Source organism: Globicephala melas, chromosome 3 (assembly GCF_963455315.2).
Source record: "Globicephala melas chromosome 3, mGloMel1.2, whole genome shotgun sequence".
Lineage (NCBI taxonomy): Eukaryota > Metazoa > Chordata > Mammalia > Artiodactyla > Delphinidae > Globicephala > Globicephala melas.
Genome location: NC_083316.1, coordinates 44879956 through 44903285, shown reverse-complemented (window position 1 = coordinate 44903285; position 23330 = coordinate 44879956). Strand labels below are relative to the sequence as shown.

Below are 23330 nucleotides of genomic sequence, written 5' to 3'. Positions count from 1 at the left end.
GATTTTGCCTGGTATAGAATATCATATAAAAACAATCATACAATCTGTACTGTTCGGTGTGGTTTGGTCAGCATAATTGTGAGATTCATCCGTGTTGTGGCCTGAATTAGTAGTTCATTTTACGTTAGAGCTTAATAGAATTTATTGTTAGAATATACCATAATTCGTCTATCCATTCACCTGTTGTTATACATTTGGGTTATTTCTAATTTGAGGTTATTATGGATAAAGCTGGTATGAACATTTGTGCACACATCTTTTTATTAATATATGTCCCAGTTCTCATGGATTAATATCAAATAGTAGAACTGCTGGGTAAATGCATGTTTTAACTTTATAAGAAATAGTGGTTGCACCATTTTATACTCCCACCAGTAATATGTAAATGCTCTAGGTGCTCTGTATCCTTGACAACAATAGATACTGATGGTCTTTTTAATATTAGCCATTGTAGTGGGTATATAGTGTGGTGTTCCATTGTAGTTTGAATTCCCTGGTAACTAATAATGTGGAGAAATTTTTTCATGTGCCCATTAAGCATTTGTTGTAAAATATCTGTTCAAGTCTTTGACCTAATTTTTTAATATAGACTATGCTTTAGGCTAGTTTTCAGTTCACAGCAAAATAGAGCAGAATGTTTTCACATACACCCTCTCCCAACACACACAGCCTCCCTCACCATCAACATTCCATACCAGTGTGGTACATTTGTTACAATCAATGAACTAACATTGTCATTATCAACCAGAATCCATAGTTTACTTCAGATTTCACTCTTGATGTTCTATGGGTTGTGCCTTGCTCTGTGGGTTTTGACAAATGTGTGATAACATGTACCCACCATTAAAGTATCATACAGAATAGTTCTACTGCCCTAAAAATCTGCAGTGCTCCATCTTTTCACCCCTTCCTCCCCACAAACCCCTGGCAACCGCTGATCATTTTCATGTCTCCATAGTTTTGTCCTTTTTCAGAATGTCATATAGTTGGAATCACACAGTTAGTTAAGTACCCATTTCAGAGTGACTTCTTTCACTAAGTAATAGGCATTTAAGGTTCCTCCATGTCTTTTCATGGCTTGACAGCTCATTTCTTCTTAGCACTGAGTAACATTCCATTATATGGATAGACCACAGTCTGGTATAGTTTGAAGAACATCTTGAAGATGTTCTATTGAAGAACACCTTGGTTGCTTCCACATTTTTTTTTTTACATCTTTATTAGAGTATAATTGCTTTACAATGGTGTTAGTTTCTGCTTTATAACAAAGTGAATCAGTTATACATATACATATATTCCCATATCTCTTCCCTCTTGCGCCTCCCTTCCTCCCAGCCTCCCCATCCCACCCCTCTAGGTGGTCACAAAGCACCAAGCTGATCTCCCTGTGCTATGTGGCTGCTTCCCACTAGCTATCTATTTTACATTTGGTAGTGTATATATGTCCATGCCTCTCTCTCGCTTTGTCACAGCTTACCCTTCCCCCCTCCCCATATCCTCAAGTCCATTCTCTAGTAGGTCTGTGTCCTTATTCCTGTCTTATCCCTAGGTTCTTCATGACATTTTTTTCTTAAATTCCATATATATGTGTTAGCATACGGTATTTGTCTTTCCCTTTCTGACTTACTTCACTCTGTATGACAGACTCTAGGTCTATCCACCTCATTACAAATAGCTCAATTTCATTTCTTTTTATGGCTGAGTAATATTCCATTGTATATATGTGCCACATCTTCTTTATCCATTCATCCGATGATGGACATTTAGGTTGCTTCCACGTCCTGGCTATTGTAAATAGAGCTGCAATGAACATTTTGGTACATGACTCTTTTTGAATTATGGTTTTCTCAGGGTATATGCCCACATTTTGGAAATTATGAATAAAGCTGCTATAAGCATCCATGGGCAGGTTTTTTTGTGGACATAAGTTTTCGGCTCATTTGGTTTTTATTCATTTTAAAAATTAGGTTGTTTGTCTTTTTAATCAGTTTTACCTAAAAGAAATATTTAACTTGATTTGAAAACTTTTTTTCTTATTAACCTTGGTAAGATAAACAGTGATTACAAAAAATCAAATTTAATGAATAACATATGTTAAAAAATTTCTCTAAAGTAACAACGAGTTTCTAATTGCAATTAACAAATTAATGATGACAGCTAGGTATACAATAGTCTAGTAATAGGATCCTTTCAGACTCCTGGTGAAATGTGACAAATCTTCTTTCCATACTCTACAGCTTAAAGTGTAATTTCTACTTTCTAGCCTTCATAGACTCAATATAGAATTTTTAAAATGTAAAAGCTCATGCACTCCTAATAAAATTATTGCTGTACCATGGGGATCAATCAAAGTAGAGATTGGCCTTGGCATGAGAGCAGATTTTTGGAGGACCCCTGCTGTTCTAGTTGTTACCCCTCTAGATCCCGGATTATTGGTATATTATTTACCTATTTCTGTGTAATATTATAAATTATATATAATCTTATAAATGTGCAACAAATGTTTCTACATAAGAAACTATCTCAAAACCAAGTAGCTTAATAACCGTCTATTTAGCTCATAAATCTTAGGGTCAGCAATTTGGGCTAGGCTCAGTTGGATGGTTCTTCTGCTGTTAGCTGGGCTGGCACCTACATATTTGGTCAGTTGCCAGTCAGGCTAATCTGAGATGGCCTGAACTGAGATAGTTCATCTCAAATCCATTTGGTTTCTCATCCTCCATCAGTGTGTCTTGGACTCGTCCTTATGATTCCAGAGCATGTTTCTGGGAGAGAGAACAGATGTGCATAAGACTTGTTTAGGCCTAGGTTTATGATTTGTATAACATAATTTTTACTGCATTCTATTGGTGAAACCATGTACCAAGATCAGCCCAAATTCAGGAAGTGAAAAAAAAGAGACTACCTCTTAATTAGAAGGACCACAAGTCATATTGCAAAGGGGTGTGGATGTAGAGAAGAAAGGGTGACCATTTTTGCGAACAATCTACTATAATGACTAATTCAGGGGGGAAAGGGCCAGGAGAGGCTCTGAGTCAATTCAGGTTCTAGGAGGGTGTTAGGGGAGCTTGAAGCAGCAACTCTTTACCAACTTCTATGGAAATATTTCAGTATTTTAACAAGCAGTATAGCCACATGGGTAAGCACAGGCCAGATATTAGCCCTGAAAAGAACATTACAATTTTGTGTTTTAAAAAATGAAAACACAATCAGGTGAATACACGCATTATGTCTACTTTCTTCATTACTTACACCCAGCGAAATCTTAACAGTTGGGCTAGTGACGCCTAAACTATTTAACTTCAGTCATGGATCCTAGGAGAAAAGCACCAACCTTTTTAAGATTAATATTGTTAAAGTAAAACTATTAACATAGCTAATATTATATTAGTCCAGAAAATGAAATACTGCATCTAGTTACTGTAATCTGCCTGCCACTGGAAATATGGAGCATGAGTGGGAATCATACCACTTGATCAACTTAGTTTACTTATTACTTTGTGGAAATATAAACGTTTAAACCATGATCCAACTCCTAGTTCTGTTTCTTTTAGACAACACAAAGCCATCTGTTCTCAGATCAAAAAAAAAAAAACTTTAGTCTTGTTACTATGTTGGGTTTTTTACTCCAAAATATCATTCTTCCAGTACGTAACATAGTAATAGAATTCTTCCAAACTGCTGCTGAAATGTGACCCATCTTCTTTCCACACTGTATAGCCTAAAGTATAATTTCTACTTACTGGCTTTTGTGGACTCAGTGCAGAATTTGTTTAATGTAAAAGCTCGTGCTCTTCTCCAAAGGAAGGTATTGCTGAAGCAACTTCTCCCCTCTACAGCTCACCTGCACAGGGGTCCCTGACCATCACAGTGCTAGACCTGTGTGTAGATAAAGGGAGAGCCAGGGTTGAATAGGTCAATAACTGTGTGGTAACAGAGGCCAATCAATAAGTTTCCCCTCCAGTCGCTAAACCATACTTTGTTCATAGGAATAGACACCTGAAAGTAAAGAAATGGTAACTCTCTAGTTTTTGAGTCTGAATTTTTGGTCCTCACTCACCACTTCCCACCCAGCACAGTGCTCTGCATCCGGTAGTGACTAAGCAATGACAGTCAGACTGGTCATATCTACAGCCATGTCCAAAGCAGGAATCTGGCCCACCTGCACAATACAACACCACTGGTAGATTCAGGGTCTCTGAGCTCTTCCCAAATTGGAAATCATCAGATGAAGATAGTACCATGGCACAAGGAGCTAAGGGCCAAAGGGTGTTTTTATACTTTGAATTACACTCAACATACAAACCAAAGATGGCTATTAGCTTAGGGCCAGAGAAGCAGGATCTAAAATATACTTTAAATAGTTTATAAGAAATTAGGCTGCAGGCAGCACACATACACACCCATACTTGCTCACGTATACACAGCAAAAGCAATGGAAAATATGAAATTATGACCCACCACACAGGCATTTCATGATGGTCTGAATGGTCAGTGATATTTCCCATGGCAAGTACAGAAAGATGAGTGAAAATATCTCAGGGCAATTGCAGTTTTTGACCTCTCTAAACGCTGTGAGTAGGCCATGTTTGCACACTGCTGCTGACCACTTTTCTCAGATGAAAGTCCCATGGTCAGCGAGGCTCACGTGAGAGGGAATCAAGAGGAACCACTTGCCCGGCACAGCTCCTGTGGTGACCTCACTTGCGGAGATGTGGCTGAGGTGAGGCAAACCCGCAGAAGTGTGCAGTCCTATGTTCCAGAGTCAGAGGTCTCCCTGCATCAGAAAGTCAAAGTGAAATTTCTAGTCCCTCAGTATCTTTTCCAGGTGAAAATAGCAACAGGGACATTCCACTCCCATTAAGAACCCTGAGGTTATTTTCTTGTCTTAATCACTAACACAAGATCTCACAGTTAGGACTTTACAGTTATCATAAAGGAACTTGAAGTAGAGGGAGTGGATACTGCATATCATCACATTTACAAAAATTCTAGTGAAAACTTGTTAACTCCTTACAGTTGGGAAACAGTTTTATGGAGTGCCTGTTACGCACGCAGGGGTATGCTAGAGTCTTTGCATACATTATCTTGTTTACTATGTTTACTAGAGTCTGAGGAAGTTGGTACTATTGTCCCAGTCGTTAAATAAGAGGAAAGGAAGCTCAGGTTAAGTAATTTGCTTTGACCGTAGAGCTAATAAGTAGCAGGGTGAAGCTATCACCTGGGTGTGCATGTTGTATCTCTACTCACACTCCACTACCCCTCACTGTTCTCTGCAGGACAGTCTAAGGGTAGGGATAGGTGACTCTGAATTCATTCCACCCCATAAATGTTCCTTTTCCACTTACCGAAAGCCAGTCTCAGAAGATCATCTGAGCAACAAGAATTTTCATTCATCACTGGTGGGAATGCAAATGGTACAGCCACTTTGAAGACAGTTTGCCAGTTTCTTACAGAATGGAACATACTCACACCATATGAGTCAACATTTGGACCTCTTGGTATTCACCCAAATAAGTTGAAGACTTAGGTCCACGCAAAAACCTGTGCATAGGTGCCTATAGCAGCTTTCTTCATAGTTGCCCAAATGTGGAAGCAATGAAGATGCCTTTCAGTAGGTGAATAGATAAACTGTGGTACATCCAGGCAATGGAATATTATTCAGCATTAAAAAGAAATGAGTTCTCAAGCAATGAAAAGACATGAAGGAAACTTAAATGCACAATGTTAAGTGAAAGATAGTCTGAAAAGGCTACATATTTTATGATTCCAACTATATGACATTCTGGAAAAAAGTAAAACTATAGAGACAAGAAAATGACTAGTGGCCGTCTGGCTTTGGCACATGGGGAGTGGGGAATGGGGGAGGGGGAATGAAGCAGGTGAAGCACTAGAGATTTTTAAGGCAGTGAAACTCTCTGTATGATTCCGTGACATTATATATTGTCAAAGCATATGAAATGTACAACCAGAAGAGTGAATCCTAAGGTGAACCATGGACTTAAATTAATAATTTAAGTATCAATATTGTCTTGTCAATTGCAACAAATATACCATGCTACCAATAGTAGGGGAGACTGGGGAGGGGGGAGGTTGTGGCTGGCAGGAGGAATTCTGTACCTTCCAGTTTTTTATAAACCTAAAACTGCTCAAAAACAAATTTTATTAATTCCAAAAAAAATCTTCAAACTACAGGGTTTTTTTTTTTTTTTTTTTGCGGTACGTGGGCCTCTCACTGTTGTGGCCTCTCCCAGTGCAGAGCACAGGCTCCGGACACGCAGGCTCAGCAGCCATGGCTCACGGGCCCAGCCGCTCCGCGGCATGTGGGATCTTCCCGGACTGGGGCGCGAATCCGTGTCCCCTGCATCGGCAGACGGACTGTCAACCACTGCACCACCAGGAAAGCCCTACAAGTATTTCTTAAAGACCTCTTATGTGTTAGAATCTGTTGTTAATGGCAGAGACTCCTGATTATGTCACTGCTCCCAAGTACTTAAAATATAATTGGGAAGATCATGTACACCCATCAAACCATCAAGTAATAACCCAAGGATTCACACAGTTAAGTGCACAGACGAATGGAATAGATGGAAAATGCTATGACCTTTCAGAGAAGAAAACATTCAGCACGTGGTTAAGAAGGTAAATTTAACTCTCCGCTTAATACTGACTCCAGGAGGAAAGGGGGATGGAGGCTATGCCTGGCTGTGAACAAAGAAAGAGGAGATGAAGAAGAATCATTGTCAGTGGGAGGAGAAACCCCAGCAGTGGGAGTTCATAGAATCTGAGTCAGAGAAACGAAGGTCTGAGTGTGGAGTTTCCAGTGGGAAGCGATATTTGGGGGCATGGGTATCTTCCTAATCATCATGTTTCTGAACCCCACCTGACTGAAGCTGCCCCTGTCATTCTAGTATGTTCCTGGGCAGAGTCTCCAGTTGACGAAAATAAAAACCAGAACCTTCATAGTCATTGCTTCTGGGAACACCAGCCTGGCTCACTAACCCAGGTGTTGCCTGTTGCAGCTAAGGACGAGTGGCATGAAGGGAGCACTGCATATACTTGCATCTCGGTGTGTCCTCAAACCCCACCTCATGCTCACCCTCCTGAGAAGCCACACAGAAAGAGAGGCAAAGAGAGGGGGACGGAGTAAACACTTGAGTGAGACTTTGGGTGGAACTGTTTATCTACTCTCTCCAACAAAAAACAATCGCAGAGCTTCCCTGGTGGTGCAGTGGTTGAGAGTCCGCCTGCTGATGCAGGGGACACGGGTTCGTGCCCCGGTCCGGGAAGATCCCACATGCTGCAGAGCAGCTGGGCCCGCGAGCCACAATTACTGAGCCTGCGAGTCTGGAGCCTGTGCTCCGCAATGGGAGAGGTCACAACAGTGAGAGGCCCGCGTACTGCAAAAAAAAAAAAAAAATTTTTTTAAAATTTTAAAAAAACAATCACAAACAGGTTCTTTTTAATACTGGTCTAGACCAGGTTTTGCAACATTGCAGCTTGCCGATTGCAGTGATAACTGCCTGAGAACAATTAAGCAGACACCAAACATTTCTATCAGGGGAATCTTTTGTCCTAGTCATAAACAGCCATGAGGTTACTTCTTTCTGGAAAAACCTCTTTGGCTGGTTCCATCCCACCTAAGGCGCTAACTTGGTTTGTTCCCACACATTCTGAGTGCGTGAAGCAGCGTGAGCCAGAAGTGGTCCCTCGGATCTCTGAAGGTCTGCAGAGGAGCGTTTTGCAGCTGGCTGCTGTGGTAACTGCGTCCGGTCACTGATTAAAGGCGGTAGCTATGACTCAGCCTGCAAGGCACGGCACCCATCACTCATGATCTGAATTTGCCTTCTGGAAATCCTCTTTTTCCCCAGCTTGGCTGTTTGCAGATTGACTCTCTAAATAGCCTTTCTCAGGGGAAGCAATTTCTTCTTAATCTTTAGATCAAAGCACAAATCTGAAAGAGGTCTTATTTTTGAAATCACTAATTTCATATCCTGAATGATCCCTTTATCCACAACAACCCACAATAGTTGTCCAACTGCTCAGCATCTTTCTTTCTGGCTCTTCCATGGTGGATGTATTCATTTAGGAAGGCTTCCTTCAGGCTGGGTCTTCTTGCCCTTCTCTCCTTGCATTCCCATCATCACACCTTAGAATGGTAAGGCTTGCTGTCAGTAAAAGCACTCCCTGTTCCCCCGCGTGGCTGAGTCAGTGCAGCCCTGAGAGGAAGCTTGAAGGAGGCTGTTAAAATCTATTCATAGATGAAAGCCACGTTCCTGCCACAGTGAGAGGTTGCTAATGACGCATGTATACAACGGGAGTGACTTAGGAGGAGGGGGAAGCTGGAGGGGGCGGGGGGAGAGCAGAAAGGCCGTGGACATAGGATCCAAGAACCACGGCAAAGCTTGATGTGGGCTCTGTCACCTTTTGGTAAGGACAGAATTCTAAGGGTACACATTGCTAGCACTAGCTGCTCTGACACAGATTCCATGTCCTTTGTCAGATTTCTCATGCGGAGCGGTGCCCCCGTATATTTTACACACACACACACACACACACACACACACACAAATACCACTGAACTGCTCAGCTCCATGACACCTGCGAGATTTCTGACCAGCTACTGAGGACTCCTGTAAGCATGTGCGGATAAAGGAGAGAGGAGGGCACGGAAGGTGGAGAGGGGAAGACAGTCCTTCATCCTTCATCCATTCAGTTGGGATACACTATGTACCAGACTCTGTTCTAGGTGTGAAGAGGTAAATAACACAGTCTGTGTCCCGAAAGAGATTGTAGCATATTAGAATTTAGAGAGTTGTTCAAGATACATTAAAAAAACAAACAAACAAAAAAAACCCTCAGAATGTTACTGCTGATACATGGAAAAAAGATCAGGGCTTCCCTGGTGGCGCCTGGAAGAGTCCGCCTGCCGATGCAGGGGACACGGGTTCGTGCCCCGGTCCGGGAAGATCCCATATACCGCGGAGCGGCTGGGCCCGTGAGCCATGACCGCTGGGCCTGCGCGTCCGGAGCCTGTGCTCCGCAACGGGAGAGGCTACAACAGTGAGAGTCCCGCATACCACAAAAAAACCCAACCAAACAAACAAACAAAAAACCCAAAAAAGATCAAAAACTTTAGGGCTGTTTGCCACATAAGACTAACATCTTGAATAACGCAATATGCAGGAAAATAGTCCATGGAGTTCATGGAAAGGCAGATTCTGTATTATGCCATCCATCATCAACCATTTATTCAGAGCCTACTACTGCCAGCAGTTATGTTAGCTGCTGGTATGTAACAGATGCCAAGTGTCTCTTGCCCCCTCTTCAGAAGCTCTGAGAGCACTGGAAGCACCTGTGAGGATATGGAGACCATTGTGGGCTGAGTAGATGAGTTTGCTACACAGAAAAGTCCTGTTTCCTCAAAAGTGAAAGATGATGAGTTTCCTTAACTGGGATCCTATAAGCCATGCCAGGAAAACATATCAAGGACTCGGGAAGGCAAAGTAGCAGAAGGCCCACTGACCTTGATCGAGTCGGGTTTTGGTCATAGCTCCATCACGATTAGGATTCATTCAGGGCACTCATTCTCCTCGTCTGGAGATCAGACTTGATAACCTCTAATATCTCTATCCAATTCAAAAGTTATGATTTTATACTAAGTTAAGATTCCTAATTCCCCAATTTAGTAACTCTTTAATACACTATTGAAAGGTAATATAATCCTCACCTGGCACTTTTCCGTGATATTGGCAGCCTCTTCTTCAACTCTCATCACAGTCCTGACTCCACTCCCTTCCTCAAGCCCATTTTTCTAATATGTCAGGGTTCTGCTGAGGGAGTAGTCCTCTCTTAACTCATGTTAAAGCTTGAAGAAGGAAGATAGTGTGGGATAGTGGCGGAAGTGCCAACTGTAGAACAAGGACTCGATCCTTCCAACTTTCTCTGTGATTTTGAGAAAGTCAGTTCACTTCTGTGGGCCTCAGTTTCCCTATCTGTGATTTCCCCCACCTACATCCTATACACACATGCCAGTCTGTGTTAGAAACACATGTATCATGGGCAAGAGATAAACCTGCCAGGTTTGGGGATTATTTGCTAAAAATGCCTCCTCTATCTCAATAAATACAAGGTTCAGAAAGATAGCTCAGGGGGGTTAATTCAAATGCAGATTCGAATCCCCATGTTGACTGAATTAGAATTTCAGGGGATAGGGAATTGGCATCGTAATTTAAAAAGCTTAGTCAGTAAATTTGATGCACACCAAAAATTAAAAACTGCTGCAGATAGGCATTTGCCTTCATTGATTATATTGGCAGCAATTAACAGCGCCTCTGAATCTTCTCAGGACACTCACAGAAAATGACACCAGTTATGAGACTCGCTGGGGCCAACAGAGAAAGCTGCTGTTCCTAGAAGCTGTATGGGGTAAGGACATAGGAGGGGGCGGCTCCTGTGCCCCAGGCCCTGCCTGTCCCCCAAACTGTCACCCTGACCGTTTCAGACCACCCTTCACTCATTTTCAGGGTGTGCAGAGGCATACGGGTTGGGAAGCTCTGGTGTCAGACTGGCGGTGTAGCCAGGGCACGGTGTGGAGGGGATGGGACACAGGAAAATGTGCCAAGTCTCACCCTGGCAGGACTCTGGGAGAGAGCGGACTGGAGGCCAGAGTGGGGGATTCTGCCACATGTGGAAACCGCATCCAGACCCACAGAGCTGGATGGAAAGAGTAAAATAACAAAGTGGGCTGGGTAGACTAGGGTTTAATAAAAACTCTAAAAGCATCACCAGCTATAATTCTGCATATTTCTAGCCCCAGTTATATGCCCATTTTATGGGAGGACCCTGTGCCAGTGAGCTGAGAAGCATCTTCATCCAACCCACAAACACCTACCCTGTGCCAAACACCCTCTTCAGAAACAAAGCAGGATGTACACACAGGGCCAGGAAGTATTCCCACAGGCTTCCCGCATCGCCTGGGGGTTTCTCTACAAGCCCTATCTTGGCCCAAGGGCCTGCTTTTCAGCAATGGCACCTTCCCTCTTTCCTTCACATTATCTGCTTGTCCAAGTCTGAGCTTGGCCAATTCACCTACAGCAGTAGTATCTGAGGGGCAGCCCACGAATGAGCTCATCTTTGCAGTTTCCACAGATTCCAGGAGGGCTTTTGTCTGTTCTTTTGCAACCACATGAACATAAAGTGCATGAATGTCTGAAAAATATGTTTGGGTGCATCTGTGCCCCTCTGGGCAAGGCACAGATTTGGGACACTTTATACTAGAAGATGCTCTGATCTAAGAAATGATATGCTTCTGCATGGCTAAAAAATGCATTATCTGTGTGCACTGAAGAGCCCTTTTTAATCCTTAATTATTATCATTAAACACAAGTGTAAGTGCTCTGGAGTTTCATACCAGGATGGGATCTGTGAACTAGCACTTCAATTTCCCTGAAGGGTTGGCTAAGGGCAGCAGGGAGCAGGCCCACTGAGACTTGGGCATAACCACAGAGCACTCCTTTGAGAGAAATTATTTGAAATTATTTTAGCAACAACTGGTTGGATATTGAAACTTTGTAAACCCTCTGGTTGTAGGCATTGGTGTTCTTCTGGTTCCATAGGTTTAGCTAGGTGACTCGTTGACCGAGGTTACCATAGTCATCCTTGCAAAACCACTAAAGGGAATTCCCCAAATTTTCCTAACCTACCGGGCATCCTTTAAAGGCACAAAATAAAAGCTGTTGAAATAGGTTCTTTGACTTCTTGTATAATCACTTCACTCATGCAATAAACCAAAGCTGGGGCTGTTTGCATTGCTTATGACACTATTCTGCTTCAAGTCCATGTTTTTGCCGAACCTGCCATGCCATGCTTGCATTGGACTCCTGCTTTAGGCTTAAGTCTGTGCTAGATGCTGTGGGAGTTTCAGAAAAATAGAGTCCCTACCATGGAGGAGCTTATAGCCTAAGAACAAAACAAACATTGTCTGGAGCAGTATAGGAAAAGGATCAGAGGCACCAGATTCGTGTCAGGCAGATTGGGTTCAAATTCCTGTTCCTCCACTTTCAGGTTATCTGAACCTGGGTGCCAGATGTTACCTCCTGAGTTTCTATTTTCTCCACCACGAACTGAGGATAATAATAACTACCTTGAAGGGTAGTTATGAGAATTGAAGTAGTGCTCAAAATGCATTTAGAGCAGAGTCTGATTCCATAGTGGGGGCTCACTACATGGGAGCAAAGATGATGACAATGAAGATGAAACAACAGTAAACAATAGAGTAATTAGAAGCAAAATAATAAAATATAGACTATAGAGTGATAGGAATTTGGAAAAGGGAGAGCCCGTTGGGGTGAAGCAATCAAAAATGTTTTATGGCGGGCTTCCCTGGTGGCGTAGTGGTTGAGAGTCCGCCTGCCGATGCAGGGGACGCGGGTTCGTGCCCCGGCCCGGGAAGATCCCACGTGCCGCGGAGCGGCTGGGCCCGTGAGCCATGGCCACTGAGCCTGCGCATCTGGAGCCTGTGCTCCGCAACCTGCGCTCCGCAGCGGGAGAGGCCACAGCAGTGAGAGGCCCGCATACCGCAAAAAAAAAAAAAAAAAAAAAAAATGTTTTATGGTAAAGATGGACCAAAGTTGAGCCTGAAAGGATATGTAGAATTCAGATGGGAGAGGTTAAAAGAGTTGACGCTCCGACTGAGCAAAACAACTATAGCTAATAAAGGCTTTCAAAGTGGTCAGCATGACATGTTGTGGTATTCCAGTCAAGGCTTCCAATTTCAATATATGACTTTGTCGTGTGATTAAGGCAATCCAGATAGCTCCCAAGAATATGTGCCATTGGAGAGGCATCCAGACTTAATTTCCCAGTGGCCTCTCCTAATTGTCTGATTCTATTATACTTCCGGGGTAACACCCTCTGATATTGCAAGCAGTACACTTTAAAATTGAAGGATACAGACGGGATTAAGTTTGCTAATCCACTGACTTTAAACTAGGGAGATTCTCGTGGATTATCTAGGTGGGCCTGATGTAATTACAAAAGTTCTTACGTATGAAAGACGGAGGCAGAAGAGGAAGTCAGAGTGTTGTAATGTGAGAAAGACTCAACTCACCATGGCTGACTTTAAAGATGGAGAAAGGGACCCATGTGCCAAGTGATGGGAATGGATTCTAGAAGGATTTTAGAAGTTAGAAAAGGCAAGAAAACTGATCCTCTCCTAGAGTCTCCAGAAAGAAGGCTGACAACATTGTGATTTTAGCCTAATGAGACCCTGCTGGACAGCTGGCCTCCAGAACTTTAAAATAAGAAATTCGCATTGTTTTAAGCTACCAAGTTTTGGTAATTTGTTACAGCAGTGATAGAAAATTAATACATCAGGGAAAGCTTATTGATGCAGATAGTACAAATCTTCATTGCATGTTTAAATTTCAGCTACCATATTTAAATTTCTAAGAGCTCTTTCTCATACTAAGAAGTTTTTTGTTTCAAACCATCCTATTCTTGCTTTATCTGTATAATAAAAACCAGACAAAGGGAATACTATCTTTAATTTATTATAAAGAAAATAACTCTCAATCTAGAATTCTATATGCAGTTAAAATACCTTTCAGCATTCAGGGTGAAGCAAACATTTTTGGCAGATACTGGTGGTGTTTACCATTCACAGACCCTGTAAAGTTTAATGAGAATTACTAATAGATATACCTTTTTTTTTTTTTTTTTTTGCAGTACACGGGCCTCTCACTGCTGTGGTCTCTCCCGTTGCGGAGCACAGGCTCCGGACGCATAGGCTCAGCGGCCTTGGCTCACGGGCCCAGCCGCTCCGCGGCCTGTGGGATCTTCCCGGACCGGGGCACGAACCCGTGTTCCCTGCATCGGCAGGCGGACTCTCAACCACTGCGCCACCAGGGAAGCCCATAGATATACTTTTGAATGAAGGAAATTGAGCACAGAAGCAAATAATGAAGTGCAAATAATAATGGTAATTTTTTTTTAATGGTCAACATGTGGAAAAATCAAAATAATCATTAATTGTTTAAAACCACAAAAATAGTAACAACTAACTTTGGAGGTATAGCTAGAAAGTGGTATGGAAATAGTGGACAACAATATCATGTAATTCAGAAGATAAGTGGTTAAAGCTTTCTAAAATCTCTTACATTATTTGGGAGGAGGGTAGAAGTGTTGATTAATTTGAGACTAAGTCAAGTATTCATATTAAAATGTGCAGGTAATACTTAAAGGAATAGAACATTACAGTAGTGACAGATCTTCCAATAGTTTTCTGCATCCACCCCTGCTTCAAATGTGCGGTAGTTATTAGACATGCCACTAGGTCTTGTTACTTAATGTATAATAAAGAAATTCATATATTACTGTATTGTTTTTTAAAAATTCTTGATAACTAAACTTCTATACAGTTGGCTTCCTTTGTAATCCTATGTAGATTATTTTATGCATTTAAAAACATCCTTCTGAGAAGAGGTCCATAGGCTTCCTCAGACTATATAGTGCAATTCATGGCACAAAAAGTTACAGAACACTTACATTAGAGCCTCTCATTAGCCTTTTTCATCCAAGCTGCTATCAGAAAAGTAGGGATTCTTTCCTTTTTGCCTTATAAAAATGTAAAGCTTCAATGGCTTAAATCCACATTCACAGAGACTGGCTACTAAAAGAAATAAGAGAGGACTCCTCATATAAGCAATATCACACGATATTTTTTACATATATATATATATATATATATATATATATATAAAAAACTGACTCACTTTGCTGTACTGCAGAAAGTAACACAGCATTGTAAATCAAGTATCTTCCAACTAAAAAAAATAAGAAAGGATTTCTCTGGTCAGATTGAGATATCTGCCATGAGTTGTTCACATTGTAGATTTTAAATCAAGATATGCTCATTATCTGAGCCCTAAGCATAATTAGGCTAATGCTTCTTTTTTTGTCAAATGGAGAAAATCATAACCATATTGTGTCAGAAAATTCAGAGCACATAGTCTTAAAACCTATTTTTTTTCTCATCTTATCCAAGATTATATTATCACATAGAGAACTTTAGGGTAATGATTGTAAATGATTTAAAATATGGGCTTTAGATTAAATACATGAGGACTTGAATCCTGGACTCACTACTTACTAGTTCTGGATGGTTGGGAAGTTATTTTCAATTCTATCAATGCTCAGTTTTCTCATCTTTAAAATAGTGATAATAAAAATTGCATCACAATTTTGTTGGGCAAATTAAAGGAGACTGTATATGTAAAGCACGCAGCACATTACTTGGCTCATAAATACTATTACGTGTATTCACGCAAATTTTGCATTCAAACTAAATAGATATGCAACAAGCTAGTCATGCGTATCTGGGAATAAGTGACCTAACACTAGGCGAATCACAACTAAATAACATTGAGACATTATCCTCCCATTTTTGTTTATTTTCTTCTGTTCCTCTGATGGAGTTTAAGTCCTACTAGTGGATTGATATATGAACATCTTAACTTCTGTTTCTGGTTGGTTTTATCATGTTGAATAATGGAGGTTATTTATCTAGTCAATAGAAATGAAGTTGTAAACGTGTTTCTACTTTACCACTCCGCTACCTCCATCACCTTGATAGAGTGCTGAAAGCTTCTTCTGAAATGATTTACTTGGTTTTAGGCAGTTTGATAGACACCGGAAACACACTCATTTTCATTTCAAGTTCAGAGGAAATTGTGTCTCTGCTTTGATCCTTTTTTGACTTCATAGATTTAGACAGCTGCTAGGTTAGCCTTTTTATGGTGCAGATGAAGAAGCTAGGACCATGTCAAGCACAGCTTAATTAGCTTTACATATGTTGTCACAAACAATACAATCAATTCAGTAAGACATGAAACCTGGTGGTCTGCCCCCAAAACAACAAAAAAGCCTGCTTTATTTAAAAAAATTTTTTAAACATCTTTATTGGAGTATAATTGCTTTGCAATAGTGTGTTAGTTTCTACTTTATAACAAAGTGAATCAGCTATACATATACATATATCCCCATATCCCCTCCCTCTTTCATCTCCCTCCCACCCTCCTTATCCCACCCCTCTAGGTGGTCACAAAGCACGAGCTGATCTCCCTGTGCTATGCGGCTGCTTCCTGCTAGCTATCGATTTTACATTAGATAGTGTATATATGTCCATGCCACTCTCTCACTTCGTCGCAGCTTACACTTCCCCCTCCCCGTGTCCTCAAATCCATTCTCTATGTCTGCGTAAAAAGCCTTCTTTAGATCTACCTTTCATGAAGTAGGCATTAAGGAATAATTTCAAGAGGAGTCTCCAAGTAGACAATGACCATTAGTTTAATAGAAAATTGTACTATCTGCCAGTGATGCACATTAATAACCTTAAAGTTGGAATGATCCTGACAGAAGGTAGAACAACTCCTATTTTTTTTAATGAAGAACAGGATTTATTTGATCAAGAAAGAAGAAATCATGTGTTCCCCCTACTTCATACTTTTCCTCAAAGTTATTTTCCATTTGATGTCAATTGTGATACTCTATTAATTAAATTTCTACTCAAAGACAATTACCAGATGCTATCATTTTCTGATGAGCTCTCAGTAACAGGAGAACCAGACAGTCGTGAGATTCTGGTCCTTTATTGGTTGGGGCTGTCAGTAGAAGGGAAGTGCAGTATTTACTATTTAAAGTATTTATGTTTGAAAACATACCTCATATTTCTTAATGAAAAAATGACAATAAGCCCTGTAATAAATACTGACATAGATAAACGAGAGAGGTTGCAGGATTATTTTAAGAGATCAGTGCTTAAGACAGAAAGACATGCCAATAGACACCTCAAAGTCCTTTTTCTTTTGAGCATCTGTGATTTAGTAAATAAATGCCAGAGAAAAAGCATTGCAGCTTAATACATACAGCAAAGGCGTTAGCATCTTACTTAGGCTTCCTCCTGTCACCTGATACACTATGCAAAAGCCAGATAAATATTATCCTGTAGTTGTAGAAACAAGAATGAACAGCATGCTTGGGATATCACTTCATAGTCCTCATGGGGATATTGTGTCACCATTGCACCACCTTTCAATCATTTTTTCCTTCTGAATCATTTCAATTCAATTTATGAAAATCACACATGCGTGCATCTGAAGCAGTGTGCAGCTTTTCACTGTTAAAGCCTTTCCTTGGCAGGGGAGAGACAGCTGCTGATAGTGGCTTTCCAGACAGCTATTCAGCAGCCTTCAACAGCAGGAGGAAATCAAGTTGAGGAACTAAGTGAGACCAATGACTTCAAGCGTAGAAATTGAAAGGAATTCAGCAGAGTGATAAGACGCTAACTCTGGGCAGCAATGGAAGTCCATGGGCTGCATTTGATTCTAAGCAGGACTGGTGATTCTGAAGAACACTGAAGAGCAATCTATTGCAGCTGACCTCAGTAAATCCTCTTTCATTTATTTAATTCCCCACGTCTCACAAAGCTGAATTCCTACTCTATTGAAAACTGAGAAAATTCGTAATTCAAAGACTGGCCACAGAAAAGGAGATGCACTGCAGTTAGAGGCACCATTATGGTGAGTGGTAGTAGCAATCAATAGAAGGCAAATATAGAATGTCATGCTCTACGGAGAAATTAGTTCCCTAGTAGCTCATTTCTTGATGTTTTCTATGCATCTTCTGCACCATAGTGACTTTAGGCTAGTAAAGGGATCCTTGGTCTTATTCCTCTCTGAGGAGCCCCGGCTATGGAGGCAACTGGCTTCCATCTCAGATTAAACTTGAATAAACTCTCAAAGCCTTAGTTTTCTCATCTGTAAAAGGAGGATAATAAGGTTATATCTATTTCATTAACTAATCCCCTGGAAGGTGCTTAACACCGTACTGTGTCATTTATAAACATTCAATATATGTTTACTATTATTATAAGTGCTGCTTTGGTGGTGATTATGCCATGCAAAGGAGCAGTAAGAATCAATAATATTTTAGCAGCTATTATGTTTCAGACAGTGAGCTAAGAATTTTACATACATTTTTGTTAGCTCCCTTCAGAACTCATGGCAAAATACAGCAAAAGCTGTGTTGAGGGGCTGAGATCTGAGAAAGTCGATCTCCTGCAATTGGTGAGATGCAGTTAATAACCAATGAAATGTGGAAGACTTGCCCATTTTAGAATTACTTTAGGAGCCCATAAAAGGAAAGCTGTTAGAGATGCAACTCTTCCTACCAGGGACCAAGAATAGAATAGGACTACTCAAAAAGGCACAGTTTTATCTTAGAGTTTCAAAAAACAACAGCAACTTTTAAATGTAAAATATCAGATTAAGGCATTTTAAATTGGAGAAAAGCCAACTTTGAAAGTTGTAGGTTTGTCAACAGATCTTGGATTTCTGAAGAATTGCTAGACCAGATGATGAAACTCATTAATAATCAGTTTCTCAAACACATGGGTGTTCATAAAGCACAAAAGGAAAAGTACATGCAGCTCAGCTGAATCTCATTCTTCCTCTGTTCAAGTCATCCTAGCAGTATTTAAGCACACAATCAAGACTCAATCTAAGTAAGAGTTAAAAGTCTTTCAAATGCACGTTGGAAAGGTGCTGACCTTTTTTTTTTTTAATGTTGTTTAAATATTGTTATAAGAAAAAGGGGGAAAGAAATGAGAAAAATACTGCCTTGACAAGATTTTTCCATATAGCCCATAAATTATAGGGTTTTATTAGGGGTAACAGATTCCATTTTTTAATGTCAATATCAGTGAGAGACATGTGTCAGTTTTTGCACCTTATTGGTCATTACTTCTTTAGAAAAGATGTTAATATAATTGTGAAAACAGATAGAAAATGGGAAAGTTGAAACCTTTAGGGAAGGTAAAATTGGGTTGGGTTCATCTGTGAGGAGTGAAAATGTTATATAAGGGCATTGAGAGTCTAGAAACTGTAAAAAGATAACTTTACAGGAGGTAGCGAAAAGTTTCATGAAAACAAACAAAGGAGTTAAAAGGAGCCAAAAAGAAATGTATCAACTTGCAAATTCTATGTAACAATAATGCTAGTAACCAGGTAAGTTCCCTGCAAAACTACTTTTTGGGTAAGCAGATCCCTAATGATGTGATCTATCATGTGAGTAAGAAACAAATTCAAGTTGAAGCTAAATGTAAGCAGCTTCTGGGCATTCCTTCACCTGCCTGCCCCTTGCTCCAGGGAGCAGGGCTAATGCCACTGGTAGAGGGGGTTTAGGTGGCATAACTCAATGGTTTCTAGTCAGGGTTCCCGGAGGTAGACTGAGATTGGCATACACAAGAAATTGTGAGAAGCTGCTAGTTATGAGATATTACTGATTCTTTATTTTTAAAGTGAAGAACATAGATAATATATTAAGTTAACGTGATTGTACAAGATTCAAATAATACAAAAATATGCAGTATATGTTCCTCACCTCCTACCTCAAACTTAATCCCTTTCCTGAACATACGTGCGAGTTCACAGCTTCGTGTTTTCCTTTTTGATTCCTGGGATTTAGGTAAGGCTTTTCCCACCCAAAGAAAAATAAATTCTCTTATACTGTCTTCTAAAACTTTTATAATTTTATTTGTAAACCTAGGTTTTAATCCATACATGATATATTTTTACATATGGTGTGAGGGAGAACTTCCTTTTTGAACAATCGATAGCCAATTGTTCCAACATAAGTTATAGAATGGTCTGTCTTTTCTCCAATGACGAGAAAGGCCACTTTGATCATTGAAGTAATAATCATAGTTGGGCCTGTTATTGGACTTTATTTTGTTCTCTTGGCCTACTTACCTATTTATGTGCCCTTACCTACAACTCATAGTTATTATAATTTTATCATACGTTTTCCCTCTGTAAGGCAAGTTCCCTTAGTTGCTACTTTTTAGGGGAAACACATATTCTTGTATACCTCTATCAGATGAAATCAAGAAGCACCTTCAAGTTTTATTTTCTAAAAACTCCCATGGAGTTTTTATTAATTTTTTAGATTACTCGTGGTAAATCTGATATTTTATGATTGCTTGTTCTCATCAAGTAATGTGGATTCTCCCCAGTACATTCAAGCCTAATTTTTATGCTCTTAAGTATTATAGATTTCATTGAGTAAGTGTGCTTATTTTTTTATTTTTTCTTACCAGACTGCAGTAGGTTTAATAGTGGCCCCAAAAGATATGTCCAAGTTGTAACCCCCGGAACATGCAAAGGTGACCTTCTTTGGAAAAAAAGATCTTTGCACATGTAACTGTGGATCTTGAGATGAGACCACCTTGGATTTAGGGTGGGCCCTACATCCTCCTTATAAAAAGAGGGGAGAAGACCACGTGAAGACAGAGGCAGAGATTCAAGTCCTGCGAGCCACAAGCCGACACCAAGCGGCACCAGCAGCCACTAGAAGCAGGGAACGGATTCTCCCTCAGAGCCTCCACACTTCTGGCTTCCAGCACCGTGAATGTAAGTTTATGCTGCTGCAAGCCACCATTTGTGGCGATTTGTTACAGAGGCCCTAGGACACAAATGCACCAAGCAATAGGTGTTTTCCCACAAGCTTCCTTATACTGTCATGGTATCAGAAACTCAACAGGTTGGAGCTTCTGTCAGAGCTGAGAGAGCAGCTCTCCTGGGGGGAGGGGAACAAATCCCCTAGAACCATCCCAGGGTGATGTAGGACACAAGCCACCCAGCATGCCTGTCCTCCTCTCCCAGCGCTGGAGCCAGAGGGCAGATGTCAGGAGTTTCTATAACCTGGGTGCCTCAGTTTACCCATCACTGCAACTCAGCACAGAACCCGATATTCTAGGGCTTACTTGCCCTTATAAAAGCAACAGATAGCCAGAGGCCAAGCAGTGTTTTCTTCTGCCTTCTTGCCACAGAGCGGGCCAGCCATGCTTCTCCGCCCTGCAGTCAACCATTAGTTCTGTGGATGTCCTGGAGCCAGCGCAGCACTTCTGACAAGCCAGTGCCTTTCCGGGCACTGATTTCTACGTGGTGATATTCCGCTTGGCACAAGCAATGAGGTCGAGGAGCCTGATTAACGACTTCATCTCTTCTATGGTCATGTAACAGGGCAGGTCAATTTTATTGAAGAGAATCAGAACCGATGCTTCTTCAAGTTGTTCTGCCGAAAGGAGACCCAGGAGCTGTGCAGAGGATGCAGAGAGCTGGGTGGGGTTAGAGGCATCCACCATGAACAGGAGAGAATGACAGTTTCCATAGTAACTGGACCAGATGGGGCCCATGCACCACCCCCCAGCTCCTGGATGGTGATCTTTCTCTGAGCCGCCATGTCCAGTTAGGTTGGTACCCACCGTGGGCCGCGTCGGGGGAGGATCGCCCAGGTTGCCCTTCCCATCCTGGGAGCTCAGCTGTGTAAGGCAGTCAAGGTCTCCATAGTGAGGTGGATGGACCTAGAGTCTGTCACACAGAGTGAGGTAAGTCAGAAAGAGAAAAACAAACACCGTATGCTAACACATATATATGGAATCTAAAAAACAAAAAAAGTTCTGAAGAACCTAGTGGCAGGGCAGGAATAAAGACGCAGACGTAGAGAATGGACTTGAGGACAAGGGGAGGGGGAAGGGTAAGCTGGGACGAAGTGAGAGAGTGGCATGGACATATATACACTACCAAACGTAAAATAGATAGCTAGTGGGAAGCAGCCACATAGCACAGGGAGATCAGCTCAGTGCTTTGTGACCACCTAGAGGGGTGGGATAGGGAGGGTGGGAGGGAGGGAGACACAAGAGGGAGGGGATATGGGGATATATGTATATGTATAACTGATTCACTTTGTTATAAAGCAGAAACAAACACACCATTGTAAAGCAATTATACTCCAATAAAGGTGCTGAAAAAAAAAGGTCTCTGAGCGGGGCCAGGGAGTAAGCACTGGCGGACCCCGCCCCGGGCGCCCCCCACCCTGCTTACCGCCAGAGCCCCCCGGATCGCCGTACCCCCTACCCTGCACAGAAGGATCGTCTGCAAGCGTTTCACCAACAGTGTCTTCCCCAGGCCCATGACACCGAGCCTGCTTATTTTTTTATAATATCCTCTCCAAGGTATTTAGAAGTTCTGCTATTTTAATGGAAATATCTTTATTGAATTTCTTTCATTTTATACATGCATGATGGTTGGTTTTAAAACGTTACACCAATCAAAGAAAATGAATATTCTTAGAATTACATTGTTAATAATTCATTAGTTTACAATAATGTATATTGTAAAACAAGAAGAAAAACAGAAACAAAGATTAAACTTTACAGAATGAAAAACAGCCTCTTGCCTCATCCACTCCCAGTCCAGAAACACTGTCATGTCCCTTTTCAATGTTTGGGTTCTTAGTTTTTCTGGTACTTTCCACCATAACTTTAAGTAATAGGCTTTTGGCTTTGTTTCTTGGCTTACCAACGTTAGACACTACCACACATTACCTCCTGCTTTAAGGATGATATAATTCGGCCTCCTGTTTCATGTGGGTACCTGAGAGCTGGTTCATCTAGTGGTGAAGGCCTGCTGCTTGTAACACTGACTCTGGTGGTGATTATGGCCGGCATAGCATGTCTTGCTGGGGTATTCTGAGGACCCTTCTTCTGGGTGTTGCGGCTTCATTTCTTCCTGGGGTCACTGGCTACCTAGAGCACCAACTCTCCTGTGTCCTCTGCTCATTCTCATTGTTTTAGCCCAGGGGAAAGTTCTACTGCTCCTACAAAGACTAACACAAATGATAGTCCTTTCCATCACCCCTGGGAACCCTCCTGCTCTCTTTATTGACTGGATTTTTAATTTGGAGCATTCCCAAAACCACTGGCCAATCAACCCTTGCAGTGTATGGGGCTATGATGCCCTCCAGTCTTGCATCTCTGTCATTCCAATCCTGTTTGATTTCTCTATTTCAGAAACTTCTTAAGATTACCTAGTATGCTAGGAAGATTATTTTCTAACAGTTCAGTTAATGAGTTTTCCTTTTAAATATATAGATTTTTTTTTCTTTATTCCAAGGTATTTGAGGAGGGAAGAGAATAGATGCATCTACACCCAGACAGCCATCTTAATCCAATCTTAAATAATATTTTAATATTTTTTCCCTTTACAACATGACAGCAGGAGAACCTCTGGAGTCTCCTAAATGGCTGGGATAAGGTATCAGGAGAACTCTGATGTGTATACCCAGGACTCAGCTAAACACCTCTGCTTCCATTTACAGTTGTACAGCTTTCAGCGCCCTTTATTCATTGACACTAATTGTTTACTTTAGACTTACAACTGACCATTGCTGAAAGACAAAAAGCTCAAGAACTTTGATCTTGGAACATAAAA

The 23330-nt window shown here is 41.2% G+C and overlaps 1 pseudogene; it reads right to left on the bottom strand.

The window, feature by feature from the left end:
• Positions 1–20918: 20918 nt before the first annotated feature.
• On the bottom strand, positions 20919–22031 carry LOC115848353 (ADP-ribosylation factor-like protein 16 pseudogene; annotated as a pseudogene).
• Positions 22032–23330: the final 1299 nt, after the last annotated feature.